This window comes from Globicephala melas, chromosome 17, assembly GCF_963455315.2.
Source record: "Globicephala melas chromosome 17, mGloMel1.2, whole genome shotgun sequence".
Classification (NCBI taxonomy): Eukaryota; Metazoa; Chordata; class Mammalia; order Artiodactyla; family Delphinidae; genus Globicephala; species Globicephala melas.
The window spans coordinates 73,763,263-73,781,410 of NC_083330.1; the positions used below are offsets into that span (position 1 = coordinate 73,763,263).

Sequence of the window (18,148 nt, forward strand, 5' to 3'; positions counted from 1 at the left end):
TTCTTAAATGTCAGACTGAAGCCAAATGGCCTTTTACAGCTCTCCCCCTCCCTTTCGGCGGCCCGTTTAATTGTTGCTGGCTAGCTGGGCATTTTCTGGTAGGAAATCAAATAGGAGATGGCCAGATGCTTTGGCAAAGGGTGACTGGTAGACTTCTCAATTAAAATAAATCACCGTGATTGAGTCATCGAGCAGAGGATTTGATGGCAGCAAAAAGGAACATGCTGATGTGTTTTGAAAGGCTGGTGTCTCCTTGCGTGCAGCGTGAGGAATGACATGACTTGGGGCCAGTCCCCCGATGGGCTCCCGAAATCCCTGGAAACACGCCGTCGCCATCCTCAAGCAGGGCTTGGACGTAGGGCTTGTCCTCAAGCATGGACACAGTATTGTTCATTGGACTGCCGACGAGACAGCCAGTTTGATTATGGTTTGGCAGGCGCTAGGTCTCTGAAATAATTTGAAACGTGCCCCAATCATGACTGAATATCAAGTCATAAAACGGAAGAGCTGGCAAGGCAATCATCCCAACCCCTTCATTTCACAGATGAACAAACTGAGGCTCACGGGAGCCCAGGCAGAGCAGGGAGTCGGGGTGAGCTGACCCACGTTGGGGTTTCCGTCTGTCCACTTGCTGGTCCTGTGGCCTTGGCCGTGTCCTTCTGTGGTCCTGGACCCCTGTATCCTCATGTGTAAAATGGTAAAGACCTACCTCCTTCACAGAGTTAAGGAAACCAGAAACACTAGCTTTAAAGTCCTGAGCAGAGGGCCTGGCCTGGAGGAAGAACGTGATACACGGCAGTGAAAGCAACTCGCCCAGGGACACATGCACAGCTTGGCAATGGCCCAACCAGGGCTTGTGTTGGAGTCTTCGACTCACTACCTCTGTTAGCCTCACAAAGTAAAAGATTGAGATGGCCTGGGGGGAGCGCATGGGGGAGGGCTGTGTCTGCGGGAAGGGAGGTCCTCAGAAAATCATCGGCTGTTGGGCTGGGGCTGCTCCCTCCAGGTCTTCATCTGACGCACTCAGAAAAATGACTCACTAATCCAGTGTCTCAGCCCTCTTGTCTCTCCGCTGATTCTGACCCTTTCCTGGACTTGCTTCTTAGGTCGGTGATGACTTTAAGCTAAAAGAGTCCAACGCTGATGGTGGAACTGTAGGCTTTAACTGATCAATAGGCTCGTACTCCTGAGGACTTCGCCCTGTGTCTGTATCCACGAAGGAGGCCACTCTTGCCCCTGTGGTTCTTGTGAATCTTCTGGATCCTCTAACACTCTGTTTCAATAAACCCAATAAGTCACTCATTTAGCCATATATTCAGTTTATTGAGTTAGTAAATATTAAGGTCTACAAGATTCTATACAAGCTATAGCCCTAAGAGAGGAAGAAGTATGAAATGCATCACTCCAGTTCAGTTGGATAGCTCTATGATAGAGAGAGCTCAGGCCTCTAGGGCCACATGGAGGCTTCGCCCAGGGCCCAGGGGTCTCAGAGGAGGAATTACAAAAGAGGTAAGAAGAGTGGAGACTCAAAAGAGGGAGTTTCCAAGCGGCCCGGGGGGGATGGAAATGACATTCCAGATGGTGTCAGGTGCCTGTGCCAAGGAAGTGAGGTTGGAACTTGCATGGTATGATTGGGAATTTTAAGTCCTTTCATGAGAATGGTATGTATAATATGCAGGAGTTTCAGTTACTGAATCATGAGAATTCCAGAGGCTGGCAAGGTGCGCTAGGCTGTGAATGATGCTCTTGGAATTGTTCATTGTGGCAGCCCTAAGGCAATGTCATGAAGACCTGCATGCCAAGGAATATGGGGTTTTTCCTGATGGCAAAGGGCAGTGAGATGTATTACAATATGGAGGTTAAGAACATGGCCTTGGGCACTGTGCTACTAGGGCTTGTAGCCTCATTCCGCCACTGTGTGTTTTTGGACACGTTGCTTAACCACTCTGTCTTGATTTCCTCATCTGCATGGGAATGCTGAAAGTATCCACGTCATAGTGTGGCTGGGAGAATGTAATGAGTTAAATTACATAAAACATTTAGAATCGTGCTTTTAACCTAGTGTGGCCGTATTATCATCATTCATGGGTTCTTAGAAGGAAAAAAAGTTAGGCAGATGGTCTCCTCGACAAGTGACTCTTATAATAATGAGGAAGATGGTTTTGAAAAGGATAGGAAAGGAAGCAGGGAGAACATTAATAAGTAGTCACAGGTATCCAGGGGAGAGAAAACGAAGATCTAAAGTTTGACAGAGGCCGTAGAAATGGAGGAGAGGAAGGTATCACTTGATGACAACCTCATTAACTGGGTGTCAGGCTACACCATTACCTCATTAATTGAGGTATTGTATTAGTTTGGCTTCTCCAGGGAAACAGAATCAATAGAATCAATGGGGGGAGGGGAGAGAGAGAGGAAGAGAGAGACAAAGAGACAGAAAAAGAGAGAGACAAAGGAACTGGCCAATATGATTATGGAGGCTTCTCTCTGCTTGACAAGGTGACCTGACATTAAGGGAAATATTCGTTAACTGAGATGTTCAGAATGCTCACTGTTGAGGTGAATTCAGATATTTACTTACATCTTTATAGCATGAGAACATGTCTGAGACGCACAGCGCTCTAATTAATCAGTGCTCAGCAGGGCAAAGTTGAAAGAGACATGACTCTCCTCATAGGGTAACCATGACCCAATCCCACAAAGTCTTTCAGTCTTATTTTTCTCAGTGTGGAAAGTTAGAAGGTTGGGCCAAATGTTACGTAAGATCTTTCCTGACTTGCCTAATTTTAAAAATCTGCGTCTAAAAAAATACAGTGTGATTTCTGTAGTTCGGCTTTATTTCATCTGTGCACTGTGTCATTTACCTTCCTCTGTTCTTGGCAGGAGGATTAGAGCTAGTACTGCCAAAGAGCCAAGCGCATTCCCTGGGGATGGGATTTGGCAGGAGCAGATGCGACAGTGAGCAGGTGGATCCCTAGCCATGAGGGAGAAAGACGAGAAGAGATTCGGAATTGTCATAAATGAACAATGCCATAGCAAAGGGGTTGGATGATGCCTTTTCATGGGCCCTGGGGCTCTTGGTAGGCATTCCCTAGGACTTGGAATTCGTTTCAGAGAAGCACAAAGTGCGGAGGGAAGGGGCTGGGGGCACATCTGCAGTTGCAAAGACATTACAAACAATGATTTACTGAGGACCTACTATTGCCAAGAGCTGACCTTGGCTGAAACGGTAGAAGGTCGTGTGAGAAACACCATCTGAATTAGACCTGCTACCATCCTTTAAAGGACCTTATGGCAGAGTCAACCAAGAAGTGAACAAATATGGAGCAGAGGGAATCAATGCTAAGGATAGGATATGTTTTAGAACACTCTAAACTCTGGGTTCCAAATTGGAATAAAAAATCACAGCTCTTGTGTGGCTCTTTAAAAATCTCCTGTCACTCCTGTGCTTAGTATTAATGTCCTGCACAGCCCAGACCTGTGTGAAAATAGGTTAACTTTATTTGCCACTGAATAGATTTTCATAGTAAGAAGGGAACTTTTACTCCTCTTCCCCAAAGAGGAAAATATTGAATATGAACAATTCAAGACTGAAGCAGAAGTAACTTAACTGATGAGCAAATCTGGGGAAAAATTACTGAACTTGTCCAACTCAGTCTCTTCTCTCCCCTCTTTAAAATCTGTCTGTCTAGACAAAGGGTGAATTTTCTATTCATCCATGGAGCAAACTCATCTGAGTAGATGTTAGGGAGTAGGGTGATCTTTTAGTCAGGATGGGCCAGGGCATGCTGCAGTAACAAATGGCCCCAAAGCTTCAGTGGCTTACAAGTACCAAGATACTTGTCCGTCATGAGTCAGCTGTGTCTCTGTTCCACAAGGTCTTCGCTTCTGGTCCCAGGCTTAGGGAGAGCCTCTTTCTGGACAACTGTTGGCTGCTATGGACTGAATTCTGTTCCTTCCAAATTCATATACTAAAGCCCTAAGCCCCAATGTAGTGGTATTTGGGAGATAATTAGGTTTAGATGAGGTCATGTGGGTGGGGCCCTCATGATGAAATTAGTGCCCTTATAAGAAGATACACCAGAGAGCTTTTTCTCTCTCTTTTTCTCTGCCATGTGTGGACACAAGGAGAAAGTGGCACTTTGCAAGCCAGGAAGAGAGGTCTCAACAGAACTCTACCATGCTGGCACCTTGATCTTGGACCTCCAGCCTCTAGAAGTGTGAGAAAACACATTTCTGTTGTGAAGTCACCTAGTCTATGGTATTTTGTGATGGCAGCCCAAGTAGCCTAATACTCTGGTCTTGAGGCAGCTCCCCTCTTACATTAGAACTCCTACTTATTACAAGTTATACTTGTTACTTCTGCTTACATTTTCATTACTCCCAAAAGTCATATGGCCAAGCCTGAGGTCTATAGATATATAGATATCAGAGCATTAGGACTGAGTCAGGAAAACTATGTTTGAGTCCTGGCTCTACCACCTTCTAAAAGGACTTCAGGCATTGAAGGACAGAATTTTAAAAATGCAAAGAACCAGTAATAGCTGAGGAACTGTTCCTTACTCTATGCTTCCATGTCCGTTATCTCATTTAATTTCTGCAAGTACCCATATGGACATACATTCTCAGGATGCTGGACCTGGGAAAGAATCCTGACTCTGCAGATAGGTTAGGCCCTTTCATTAACCACTGACACAGTACACCGTTTATCAGCAAGTCACTTCCACTCTCCAGCCTCATGATCCTTGCCTATAAAATACTCCTATTAAAACACTGCCCTACATTCCCTGCTGGTATTTGGAGATAAGACTGGGAAAGTACGGGGACTCTGGAATCAGAGTCTGTTGAATCTCAGCTTCCCCACTTACTCCCTGTCCCACATCAACCAAGTGATTTAACTTCTCTGATGTCTTAGTTTCCTCATTGGTAAAACAAGGATAATATTAATCCCTAAGGCAGAAGGTTATCATAAGATGTAAAGGAGTTGATTAACGTAAAGTTCTTACTACAGGGCCAAGCACAGAGTAACTGTGCCAGAATATTGCCTCCTATTATTATTATTATTACTATTAAATTAAATTACCAGTACTAATATTATTACTATCATCACTATTATAGCATGTGTAATAGACTTTATTAGCTACCAAGCAGCAAGAACGGAGGTTTCTGAGCTGTCTTTGGTTCAAGGAGCCATGCTCAACACACTGAAATTGGCCCAAAAGATGTGTGGAGGGCACAGTGGTTGAGAGTCCGCCTGCCGATGCAGGGGACACAGGTTCGTGCCTCGCCGGGAAGATCCCACGTGCCGCGGAGCGGCTGGGCCCGTTAGCCATGGCCGTTGAGCCTGCGCATCCGGAGCCTGTGCTCCACAACGGGAGAGGCCACAATAGTGAGAGGCCCGCGTGCCGCCAAAAAAAAAAAAAAAAAAAAGTGTGGAAGCTGAATATAGTAATCATTTGACAAATGCTTCCAGAAACAATGCTAGATTGGGATCAGGAAGGCTGGACTTCTTATCCCCTTGCTCTGCCACTGATTTTCTGGGAGACAGTGACAGTGACCTCCTTGCTTGGGGTCCCATCTAGACCGGGCATGTCTCCTCTCCTCCTTACACAGCAGGGGATTCATGGTCTAAGGGCTCTTGCAGGGATTAAATGAGACAGCAGAACAGGTGCTTAATAAATGCTAGTTCCTTCCTCCGTACTAGGTGTATGCACAGAGCATTTTTTTGTAAACTGAGAAAGCCCCAGATGAGATGAATCCAACAGTCTCTTTCTCATATAATATGCTTGGCTTCTCGAGAAATCATCATGCTCAGGCAGCCGAGGCAGCTGTGGTTTTCTGAATAGCTGGAAATTTGGCCATGGAGGCCATAGCAGGACAGATGGGATAAGGGAGCCGTGAATTAACAAAGGCATGAATGACCTATTCAACTGGGAGGGCTTTCGGCAGTGGAAGATCTGGGCTCACTTGTTAACTTCGCCTGATTCTCCAGTTCCTGTTAGGGGTCTTTGTAGGCCAACCGGAATACCCAGGGCCTGAATAACAACCATGGGCATTTTTCAAGTTCGTCGACAAAGATGAATGAAACGATGTTACTGTCATGGCCACAAGAATGCCCTGTGTTCTTGTGGGATTTAGAGATCATCCAGTCCAAATGCTCAGAACAAAAAAACACCAAAACCAAAAACAAAACATAACCATGACACCTGAAAGGACCTGTGACTCGCTTCGGTCACCCTGTACCTTTACTCTTTTTCTTCTACAAGTTGCTGAGCACGGGCTACATCCCAGGTTTGGGGCTGGGCCCTACTGATGAGAAGATGAGCAGAAACACTCTTTGCTCCTCTGCAGCTGCCAGAAACCAACAAGTAAAACCGGTGATTACAAGCACGTTTAATTATCTTTAAATGTCTTCTGCCCTGCACTGCCTCCTGTGAGCCACCTCTTTCCTTCCTCAGTGATCTGGGTGAGGACCAGGCTTCTGGGTAATGCCATCGGTCTCCAGTCTTGCTTACTAATTTCCTTGCTGCCCCCGGAAGCTGACCTGTAGGGATTAGATCAGATAACACGTAGTGGGTTCAGCCAGTGGGAAGCCCAGTAGGACATGGGAGGAATGAAAGTCGAGTCAGGGTATATCTTCATTCTCGCTGGAGGTTCACTCCTCACTCAGGCTGTATCTCTAGAAGGAAGGCCAAGGGGTCCTTTTCCATTAGACCTTCTCCTTCTGGATGTTGATAATCCTTCCTTTCCCTAACCCCTGCAGGCCAGTGGGTGGTTACAAGCCCAGAGCAATGCACTGCCCTTGTGGTCTGCCCATGTCCTGCCTTCACCTCTGTAAATAGACCTGTTATTAAACTCCCCTAAAATTCTCCTAATTTGAATGTGTCCTGTGTTACCTGCGGGACCCTCAGGAATACAATGTGGGAAAAGCATGATGAAGTGTTTGGGACATTGTGTGATGGTGGGAAAGAAACAGAGAAGAGAAGGAAACAAGGAAACTAGCGTAAAACACAGTTGAAGAGAATAAGTTAGGCAGTCGCATGGAAGGATTATATAATTAGCATGATTACCAGGACCACAAGCACTTCGGTTTTCCCTCCTCCCTCCCTCAGGCACTTTTCAGGTCAGAGTTTCATTCTAGAGCTGCGAGAAGAAGCAGTTGGGGATGGTCTCCTAGGTGGTAACCCCTCAGCCCTGGGAGTTTGGAGATGGGGGTATGAAGGGCTAAACCAGAGGCCGGTCAGCCTGCACGTCCCTCCTTCAACTCCTCACCCCAGCAGGTCTGGGGCGATTACCTTGTTTTCCTGCAGTCTCTTACCTGTATCCTTTGAGGGGGGCATCTTTAAGAATTCAGTTTTCTGGATCTTAGAGAGGTAACGCTGCGCATATACTGGGTAGTATGCATCACTGAGTGGTGTCTGGGGCAGAATCCTATAATCAAACCCATTTATATTCTGCAGTGAAACATGGGAGTTTTCAGGGGAAGTCAGATTAGTAAGCAATGGGTTCAAATTCTAAACAGGGAGCCCAACTGGTCCCCTAGGACAGGAGATGGCGCCTAACCTTAGAGGCTGAGCCAAAAGGGCAGGGTGGAGCTGAATGGCCCCCAAGTCCAAGACCCACACTCTTCAGACACGCCTGCCGCTGGCCGCAGGCTGTTGATGCACTTCCCGGTGCTGTCTTGAGATTTGGAGACTCAAGTCTTAGGGTGGGACCTGTTGGTGTTGGTGACTGGTTGGCTCCCCAAGACTGCAGAAAGCATTTCAGATTTCCCTAACGGGTATGCATGATCTGTAATGAGCTTAGTTTCTGATAAATCCCTGTCTACCCCATATATCCCTCAGTTTTAAAGGTGTAGAAAATATCTCACGGTGGGTTGTGAAGAACCTAGCACTGGCCAGACACATAGTAGGTGCTCCGTAAACAATTCCTCGTCTTTCCTTCCCTCCTTCCCCTGTAGGTGTCCTAGGGAATTAAATTTAGTATAACTATCTCATCTGCCTGGCAGGCTCCCTTTCTTTCTTCCCGGGAAATTGCCTGCCGCCTGGCATGTATTTACTTCCATCTGGGATTTTAAAATTCAGCTGAATAACAATTATCGTGAGGAAGACACTGGCTGGAAGAACTGTAGGAGAAATCATGGCTGTGGTTCCACTCGTCCACCTGAGCTGTTCGAGAAGATGAGAAGGTAGAGAAATAAAGCATCTCTATTTTCGGAAAGGTACACACAGAGGAAGAAAAATAAAGTGGTGTGCGAGCTATCTATAGTAAATTTCAATTTGAGAGAGGTGCTGACCTGTAGCCGGCTAATATAATGGAAAAATTTGATTGTGCTGAATCTGGAGAAAGAAGAGGCCCAGAAAAGTTGTAACTGGGTGGACAGGGGGTGGGGTGCTGTTCCAAGGGGGCAGAGGTCGCTGTCACTCGGCAGCAGAACGGAATGAGTGACTGGATTTGGAAGTGGGAGCATACAACATTTTCACTGCAGATCCACGGTGTCAGTGGGTCGGGCCACCAGTGGCAGGATGGAGTCACAAAGCATAAAGGGAAAGGCAGGAGGCCTAGACTGGAATATGGCATTGTGGTTAGGAGTCAGACAGACCCCATTAAAACTCCAAGTCTCTTCCTCTCTGGATGACCCTGAACCAAGTTTCTTACATCTCTGAACCACAATTTTCTAAGCTGAAAAAAAATATTGAATAATATTCTAAAGTCTGCCTTGCAGAATTAGTTTGAGGTTCAAAGTGATAAAGCAGGTAAAATAGCCTATTTTCCTGGAGCATTAAAAAGACTCAAGAGATTGTTCATTTTAGAGTTCACTTATCCGGGGAGCCTGGACTCTGCAGAAAGAAGGAGAGAATAGGAGTAAGGTGCCAATTATGGTGACTGAGGTGTGTGTTAAGAAACAGCCTCTCTTGGGGAGGACCTTCAAGATGGCAGAGGAGTAAGACGTGGAGATCACTTTCCTCCCCACAAATACATCAAAAATACATCGACATGTGGAACAACTCCTACAGAACACCTACTGAACGCTGGCAGAAGACCTCAGACATCCCAAAAGGCAAGAAACTCCCTGCATACCTGGCCATGTGGCTGACAGGGTCTTGGTGCTCTGGCCAGGTGTCAGGCCTGAGCCTCTGAGGTGGAGAGCTGAGATCAGGACATTGGTGCACCAGAGACCTCCTAGCCCTTAGTAATATCAGTTGGTGAGAGCTCTCCTAGAGATCTCCATCTTAACACTAAGACCCAGCTCCACTCAACGACCAGCAAGCTCCAGTGCTGGACACCCCAGGCCAAATAACTAGCAAGACAGGAACACAACCCCACCCATTAGCAGAGAGGCTGCGTAAAATCATAATAAGTTCACAGACACCCCAAAAGACACCACTGGATGCGGTCCTACCCACCAGAAAGACAAGATCCAGCCTCATCCATCAGAACACAGGCACCAGTCCCTTCCACCAGGAAGCCTAAACAAGTCACTGAACTAACATTTGCCACTGGGGGCAGACGCCAAAAACAGTGGGAACTACGAACCTGCAGGCTGCGAAAAGGAGACCACAAACAGTAAGTTAAGCAAAATGAGAAGACAGAGAAATACACAGCAGATGAAAGAGCAAGGTAAAAACCCACCAGACCAAACAAATGAATAGGAAATAGGCAGTCTACCTGAAAAAGAATTCAGAGTAAAGATAGTAAAGATGTTCCAAAATCTTGGAAATAGAAGGACGAAAATACGAGAAATGTTTAACGAGGACAAGAAGAACTAAAGAGCAAACGAACAATGATGAACAACACAATAAATGAAATGAAAAATTCTCTAGAAGGAATCAATAGCAGAATAACTGAGGCAGAAGAAAGGATAAGTGACCTGGAAGATAAAATAGTGGAAATAACTACCGTAGAGCAGAATAAGAAAAAACAATGAAAAGAATGGAGGACAGTCTCAGAGACCTCTGGGACAACATTAAATGCACCAACATTCGAATTATAGGGGTCCCAGAAGAAGAAGAGAAAAAGAAAGGGACTGAGAAAATATTTGAAGAGATCATAGTTGAAAACTTCCCTAATATGGGAAAGGAAATAGTCAAGTCCAGGAAGTGCAGACAGTCCCATACAGGATAAATCCAAGGAGAAGTATGCCAAGACACATATTAATCAAACTATCAAAAGTCAAATACAAAGAAAAAATATTAAAAGCAGCCAGGGAAAAACAACAAATAGCATACAAGGGAATCCCCATAAGGTGAACAGCTAATCTTTCAGCAGAAATTCTACAAGCCAGAAGGCTGTGACAGGACATATTTAAAGTGATGAAAGGGAAAAACATAAAACCAAGATGACTCTACCCAGCAAGGATCTCATTCAGATTTGACAGAGAAGTTAAAACCTTTACAGACAAGCAAAAGCTAAGAGAATTCAGCACCACCACACCAGCTTTACAACAAAGGCTAAAGGAACTTCTTTAGGAAGGAAACACGAGAAGGAAAAGACCTACGATAAGAAACCCAAAACAGTTAAGAAAATGGTAATAGGAGCATACCTATTGATAATTACCTTAAATGTAAATGGATTAAATGCTCCAACCAAAAGACATAGACCGGCTGAATGGATACAAAAACAAGACCCATATATATCCTGCTTACAAGAGACCCCCTTTAGACCTAGGGACACGTACAGACTGAAAGTGAGGGGATGGACAACGATATTCCATGCTAATGGAAATCAAAAGAAAGCTGGAGTAGCAATTCTCATATCAGACAGAATAGACTTTAAAATAAAGACTATTACAAGAGACAAAGAAGGACACTACATAATGATCAAGGGATCAATCCAAGAAGAAGATATAACAATTGTAAATATTTATGCACCCAACATACGAGCACCTCAATACATAAGGCAAATGCTAACAGCCATAAAAGCGGAAATCGACAGTAACACAAAGTAGGGGACTTTAGCACCCCACTTTCACCAATGGACAGATTATCCAAAATGAAAAGAAATACGGAAACACAAGCTTTAAATGACACATTAAACAACATGGACTTAATTGATATTTAAAGGACATTCCATCGAAAAACAACAGAATACACTTTCTTCTCAAGTGCTCATGGAACATTCTCCAGGATAGATCATATCTTGAGTCACAAATCAAGCCTTGGTAAATTTAAGAAAATTGAAATCATAGCAAGAATCTTTTCTGACCACAACACTGTAAGACTAGATCTCAATTACAGGAAAAAAAAACTGTAAAAAATACAAACACATGGAGGCTAAACAATACACTACTAAATAACCAAGAGATCACTGAAGAAATTAAAGAGGAAATCAAAAAACACCTAGAAACAAATGACAATGAAAACACAACAATCCCAAACTATGGGATGTAGCAAAAGGAGTTCTAAGAGGGAAGTTTATAGCAACACAATCCTACCTCAAGAAACAAGAAACATCTCAAATAAACAACGTAACCTTGCACCTAAAGCAATTAGAGAAAGAAGAACCAAAAAACCCCAAAGTTAGCAGAAGGAAAGAAATCATAAAGATCAGGTCAGAAATAATTGAAAAAGAAATGGAGGAAACAATAGCAAAGTTCAATAAAACTAAAAGCTGGTGCATTGTGAAGATAAACAAAGTTGATAAACCATTAGCCAGACTCATCAAGAAAAAAAGGGAAAAGACTCAGATCAATAGAATTAGAAATGGAAAAGGAGAAGTAACAACTGACACTGCAGAAATACAAAGGATCATGAGAGATTACTGCAAGCAACTCTTATGTCAATAAAATGGACAACCTGGAAGAAACGGACAAATTCTTAGAAAAGCACAACCTTCTGAGACTGAACCAGGAAGAAATAGAAAATATAAACAGACTAATCACAAGCACTGAAATTGAGACTGGGATTAAAAATCTTCCAACAAACAAAAGCCCAGGACCAAATGGCTTCCCAGGTGAATTCTATCAAACATTTAGAGAAGAGTTAACACCTACCCTTCTCAAACTCTTCCAAAAGATAGCAGAGTGAGGAACACTCCCAAACTCATTCTATGAAGCCACCACCACCCTGATACCAAAACCACACAAAGATGCCACAAAAAAAGAAAACTACAGGCCAATATCACTGATGAACATAGATGTAGAAATCCACAACAAAATACAAGCAAACAGAATCCAACAGCACAGTAAAAGGATCATACACCATGATCAAGTGGGGTTTATCCCAGAAATGCAAGGATTCTTCAATATACACAAAGCAATCAGTGTGATACACCATATTAACAAATTGAAGAATAAACACCATTTATTAATCTCAATAGACACAGAAAAAGCTTTCGACAAAATTCAACACCCATTTATGATAAAATCCCTCCAGAAAGTAGGAATACAGGGAACTTACCTCAACATAATAAACACCATATATGACAAACCCACAGCCAACATCATTCTCAATGGTGACAAACTTAAACCATTTCCACTAAGATCAGGAACAAGACAAAGTTGCCCACTCTCCTCACCACTCTTATTCAACATAGTTTTGGATGTTTTAGCCATAGCAATCAGAGAAGAAAAAGAAATAAAAGGAATCCAAATTGGAAAAGAAGAAGTAAAGCTGTCACTGTTTGCAGATAACATGATACTATACATAGAGAATCCTAAAGATGCTACCAGAAAACTACTAGAGCTAATCAATGAATTTGGTAAAGTAGCAGGATACAAAATTAATGCACAGAAATCTCTTGCATTCCTATACACTAACGATGAAATCTGAAAGAGAACTTAAGGAAACGCTTCCATTTACCATTGCAACAAAAAGAATAAAATACCTAGGAATAAACCTACCTAAGGAGACAAAAGACCTATATGTAGAAAACTATAAGACACTGATGAAAAAAATTAAAGATGATACAAACAAATGGAGAGATATACCATGTTCTTGGGTTGGAAAAATCAACATTGTGAAAATGACTCTACTACCCAAAGCAATCTACAGATTCAATGCAATGCCTATCAAACTACGAATGGCATTTTTCACAGAACTAGAACAAAAAAATTCACAATTTGTATGGAAACACAAAAGACCCCAAATAGCCAAAGTAATCTTGAGAAAGAAAAATGGAGCTGGAGGAATCAGGCTCCCTGACTTCAGACTATACTACAAAGCTACAGTCATCAAGACAGTATGGTTCTGGCACAAAAACAGAAATAGAGATCAATGGAACAGGATAGAAAGCACAGAGATAAACCCATGCACATATGGTCACCTTATCTTTTATAAAGGAGGCAAGAATATACAATGGAGAAAAGACAGTCTCTTCGATAAGTGGTGCTGGGAAAACTGGGCAGCTACATGTAAAAGATTGAAATTAGAGCACTCACTAACACCATACACAAAAATAAACTCAAAATGGATTAAAGACCTAAATGTAAGACCAGACACTATAAAACTCTTAGAGGAGAACATAAGCAGAACACTGTATGACATAAATCACAGCAAGATCCTTTTTGACCCACCTCCTAGAGAAATGGAAATAAAAACAAAAATAAACAAATGGGACCTAATGAAACTTAAAAGCTCTTACACAGCAAAGGAAACCATAAACAAGATGAAAAGACAACACTCAGAATGGGAGAAAATATTTGCAAATGAAGCAACTGACAAAGGATTAATCTCCAAAATATCCAAGCAGCTCATGCAGCTCAGTATCAAAAAAAAACAACCCCATCCAAAAATGGGCAGAAGACCTAAATAGACATTTCTCCAAAGAAGATATACAGATTGCCAACAAACACATGAGAGGATGCTCAACATCACTAATCATTAGAGAAATGCAAATCAAAACTATAATGAGGTATCATTAATTAAAACTATAAAACTATAATGAGGTACCAGCCAGAATGGCCTCATCAAAATGTCTGAAAATAATAAATGCTGGAGAGGGTGTGGAGAAAAGGGAACGCTCTTGTACTGTTGGTGGGAATGTAAATTGATACAGCCACTATGGAGAACAGTATAGAGGTTCCTTAAAAAAGTAAAAATAGAACTACCAAATGACCCAGCAATCCCACTACTGGGCATATACCCTGAAAAAACCATAATTGAAAAAGTGTCATGTACCACAATGTTCATTGCAGCACTATTTACAATAGCCAGGACATGAAAGCAACCTAAGTGTCCATCGACAGAGGAATGGATAAAGAAGATGTGGCACATATATACAATGGAATATTACTCAGCCATAAAAAGAAACAAAATTGAGTTATTTGTAGTGAGGTGGATGGACCTAGAGTCTGTCATACAGAGTGAAGTAAGTCAGAAAGAGAAAAACAAATACCGTATGCTAATACATATATATGGAATCTAAAAAAACAAAACAAAACAAAAACTGTTTTTTTTTTTTTTTTTTTTTCTGAAGAACCTTGGGGCAGGACAGGAATAAAGACATAGATGTAGAGAATGGACTTGAGGACACAGGGAGGGCGAAGGGTAAGCTGGAACGAAGTGAGAGAGTGGCATGGACATATATACACTACCAAATGTAAAATAGATAGCTAGTGGGAAGCAGCCGCATAGCACAGGGAGCTCAGCTTGGTGCTTTGTGACCACCTAGAGGGGTGGGATAGGGAGGGCGGGAGGGAGATGCAAGAGGGAGGAGATATGGGGATATATGTATACGTGTATAGCTGATTCACTTCGTGAAACTAACACACCATTGTAAAGCAATTATACCCCATAAAGATGTTAAAAAAAAAAAAAAAAAAGAAAAGCCTCTCTCTCGTTGCCTGGCAGTTAAAGGCCAGGTGGGTTTCCAGGAGGATGCTCATTCCCTACAGAATACGATGTTTATTGCTGAAATTTTGTCTACCAAAGAAAGGTGTAGCAAGCTGTTTTTCAGGCAGGGTGTATCATACATACCAGGCAAAGGAGAGGAATTTTGGCTCGCCTGCCCTGTAGGCTGTATTTCCAAGCCCATCAGCAGCTAGACATCAATAAATTCAGCAAGGCTGCATTATGTCTTATAATAGAAAGAGCCTGGATTTTGAGGTCAGAAAGGTAAAGGTTCAGATGTGGCTCGCCATCTTTCAGTCTTTAATTTAACGCACGTTCACTGAGGCTGGCTAGTTCACGGTATGGCGGTGGCAGAAGATGGGAGGAGGGTATACAGAGATTAACCGAAGCAGTCAATATTTTCATGATGATCATGAAAGGAGAGGAAGATCGTTAAACAAATGCATGTGAAATGCTGTGCAAGTTCGGAGGTGGAGGGCTATACACAGGAGATTATGGAGTGTGCCAGCTTAAGATTCTCTATCCTAGAAGGTTTCCTGAAAGAGATAATACCTGGAAATAGTCTTAAGAGATGAAGAGGGTTTGGGATTGGGGCTGGACAGTTTAAACAGTCAGAGGCTTTATCTTCCTGGAGACTCATTTCCCTGAATGTGAAATAGAGGTCACATCTATGTAACGGGGTCATTGCGGGCATTGACGTATTAGTACTTTGGAGATTGTGTTTTGCTGAATATCAGCAGCTGGGAACATTCACTTAAAAAGACTTTGATAATTGAAGGAAGAAGTGATATTTTAGTGTTATTGTACGAGTGCAGCTTTTTATAATTAGTGCGGTTAAATATTTTTATAGAATTATTATCCATTTGTATTTTTGCTTTGTGAACTTCCTGCTCTTGCCCTCGGCACCTGAAACCTCAAGCTTTAGAAGTCATTGCCGTGCCTAGGAGAGTGATAGATAATACGAAATAAATGGGACAGAAGCAAGGAAGCATGAAGACTCATACCTTAGGTGGTGAGGAGACTTATACACACGGGACCAAGGTACAGAACCGGATTTCTGTGAAATATCATGAGTTCCTAAATTGAAGAAGAATTTTGAGCTCATTTCCCCCTCACTACAAAGACAATCTTTTAACTCACATTATCACACACTTGCACTTGAATGATCTGCGGGCTCTCCAAGTGCAAGTCCTGCTGTGGTCCTGGAGACACCAAGATGGACAAGGCACTGCCTCTGCCTTGAGGATCATATTCTGATAGAGAAGACAAATAGATGGGCAGATATTTTTAATATAGTGTCATATCTGCAAAGACAGGGCTGGGCCAGGGGCTGGAGAAAGAGTTCTTAGTGCCCACCATGGGGGTCCAGAGAGGTCTTTTTGGAGAAGGGTCAGCCTGGCCTTGCACCTCAGCCTTACAGAAGTTAGTACCAGAAATGTTTGGTTGCAGATGCTTTTCTCCAAGGTGGGATAGAATGCTGGTGAAATATTTTCCCCTGGAGGGCTGGACTCTGTTGTGAATAAGGGGCTGGGGGCATTTCACAAGGATTACTGTTCTCTTCCACCTGCCAGGGCCACAAGGGAACCTCTCTCAGCTCTGCAGTGTGAGGACCCACTAGGATTGCTGGAGCTAAAACCTGCAAAGGTGTGGTGGCCTCCCTAAGACACAGGCTACCCCCCCTCAGCCTCCACCGATTTGTCAAAATTACCATGCAAGTGTTCCCACCAGTTTCTGGCTTCAGATGCTTCTGTTCTCAGATGAGACTCTGCATTCACCTCTCTCTCCAGATTTTAGGGCCGTAGTTTCCCCGTAACCTCAGTTCTCTGATGGGTCTAACAGAAATCACTGATTCTCATGGTTCAGTTTTTTTCTTGTTGTAAAGATGGGAGTGACAACCTCTAAGTTCCCTTCAAGTTGAGCTGCAACCCAATTGTGCTATATTTGCACAGTGGAACACGTGTCCGTAATGAAAAATAAGGAACTACTAATTCACTCATCAACACAGGATGAATCTTGAAAACTTTATGCTTATCAAAATAAGACAGACAGGAAAGAGGATGTGTTGTATGATTCCACTTGTATGAAGTTTACAAATAGGCAAAACTCATCTAGGAGGACAGAAATCAGAGGAGTGGCTGTCTCTGGGGGAGGGTCAGGAATTGAGTGGAAGAGAATATAAAAGAAGTTTCTGGTGCGACGGAAATATTTTGTATCTTGTTTGGGGTTGGGATATTGGTTATGCAAGTCCATATGTTTGTCAAAAATCATCTAACGGTACACTTAAGATATATGCGTTTCACTTTATGTCACTTACTTAATTAAAAAAAAAAAACTTGAAAAACAGATGTCATTTGAAGTCATGGGAATATAGGAGGTCTGCTAACGAGGGAGGGCGATGAGAAGCGAGTGGGTCAGAGCCCAGGGGCACCCCAAGGCTGAGAGGTGAGGAAGAGCAGAAAGCCTCAGGAAGGGGCCCGAGGAGAAGCAGCCCAGTCGCGTCTTCCATACAGTGATGCCAGGGCTTCTTCCAGATCCCTTATTCTCAGGGTCAGTGAAACAACGACAGTAAAACGCCGAGCGGATCCTGCTTTAACAGAGTCCTGTGTCCACATCAAATCCCACTGGTTTGTAGGTTCCCCAGGAAGTGGAAATCCGTGAATTGAGGACCGTGAGCCTCCTGGGTTGTTGTCTAAGCGAGTGTCTCCCTGTGTAGGTTACGCGGAGCCCTGGAGCGCAGCTGCATTTTGCTGGGGTCACGTGGGGAGGAAGATGCCCGGGAAGCGAGAAACAGCTCTGATCCACTGCCTGGAGGACTCGGGGGTGGAGGTGTGTGAATGTGCCTGACTTACCACCAGCTCTGAGTTAGTCATCGGACCCAGTTCAGCCCCTGCCCCGTGCAAGAGTCCGCTGCCTGATACACAGGAAGGGTGAGTAAGTGACTCTGTTGCATAAGAGAAAAGCAGAATGTGAATTCTGTTCATAATCATTAATGGTGAGCCTCATGGAAATGTATGTCTTGTGTTGAGATATTAAGTAATGGTAATGATAAATCTATATTATACAACTCATAAATTATAGGTAGTGGCTAGGTAGATGGATGGCTAGGTAGGTAGGTAGATAGATAGAGATTGAGGGTGAGAGAGCACGCTGAAATAGTTTTTACTTTTGGAGTGCAATCAAATGTAGTCAAAAAGGAGACCGTTTCCATAGTGAATGGGTTGGAGGGAGGTTAAGACTTGAGTGAGGTGAGGTGCTGTCGGTTCATCCAGGTGAGGCACTTGAAATGGAAATGAAGATAATGGTGAAGTTTCAAAGAATGTTAAGGAGGTTGACTCATGAGAGCAAATTACAGGAACATGTGA

The 18,148-nt window shown here is 43.2% G+C and overlaps 1 pseudogene; it reads left to right on the forward strand.

Annotated features, from left to right (window-relative positions):
* Positions 1–298: 298 nt before the first annotated feature.
* LOC115863411 (eukaryotic translation initiation factor 3 subunit D pseudogene) overlaps positions 299–18,148 on the forward strand; it is a 28,227-nt pseudogene continuing 10,377 nt past the window's right edge.